At 45.3% G+C, this 1046-nt stretch overlaps 1 pseudogene; it reads left to right on the top strand.

The window, feature by feature from the left end:
• The first annotated feature begins 220 nt into the window (after positions 1 to 220).
• LOC116903026 lies at positions 221 to 705 on the top strand (annotated as a pseudogene).
• The last annotated feature ends 341 nt before the right edge of the window (positions 706 to 1046 follow it).

Here is a 1046-nt window from a genome sequence, read left to right as displayed (position 1 = left end):
TTCTTATCTTCTTGTACAAAGCTCAAATCCAAGTGGATCAAGGAGCTCCACACAAAACCAGATACACCCAAACTAATAAAACAAAAAGTGGAGAAGATCCTGGAACACATGGGCACTAGGGAAATTCTGAACAAAACACCAATGGTTTATGCTCTAAGATTGACAAATGGACTTCCTCTCAAGCTCCGCGTCTGGAAGGTGGGTCCCATACGGTGTTAATATGAGGATCGAGAAGTGTTATTTCTGCTCCAGGTCTACCCAGGCCACGGCATGATGTTCATCCACAACGATTGCAAGGTGTTCCGATTCTGCAAATCCAAGTGTCATAAAAACTTCAAGAAGAAGAGGAACCCACGAAAGGTCAGGGGGACTAAGGCCTTCCGTAAAGCAGCAGGCAAAGAGCTCAAGTGGACAACTCATTTGAATTTGAAAAACATAGAAATGAGCCTGTGAAATACCAGCGAGACCTGTGGAATAAAACTATTGATGCAATGAAGTGAGTTGAAGAGATCAAACAGAAGCGCCAAGCTAAATTCATAATGAACAGGTTGGAGAAAAACAGAGCTGCAGAAGGTTCAGGACATCAAAGAGGTCAAGCAGAACATCCATCTTATCCAGGCTCCTCTTGTAGGCAAAGGGAAGCAGGTGGAGGAAAAAATGGTGCAGCAGTTACAGGAGGATGTGGACATGGAGAACGCTTCCTGACCATGCTGCCTGCAACCAGCCCTGGGCACACTGGAGTCAAGCGGAGACTTTCGGTCCCTAAGTTACTGATTGGTTCCATAAGGTCCCTCAGACGAGGGTGATTCAACGTTCTTCCCCCTAAACATTGCAGCCTAAAAAGCATCCCCTTGTGGGTGTTAGGTCTCAGCTCAGCACTCTGCTTCACTGTGCTATGCTCATGCAAACAGGACAGTTTGTGTGTAGATGAAGACATGAACTGTGGGCATAACATGGCTCAGCTGACCGTCTGCCAGTGTGAAATTTGACATGATGTAATATATTTCTTGCATTGTGATCGTCTGTTTGTTAGGGTTATTGAAATG

This window comes from Rattus rattus, chromosome 6 (assembly GCF_011064425.1).
Source record: "Rattus rattus isolate New Zealand chromosome 6, Rrattus_CSIRO_v1, whole genome shotgun sequence".
NCBI lineage: Eukaryota > Metazoa > Chordata > Mammalia > Rodentia > Muridae > Rattus > Rattus rattus.
Note: the sequence above shows the minus strand (reverse complement) of the source record. Positions and strands in the feature narration are given on the sequence as shown.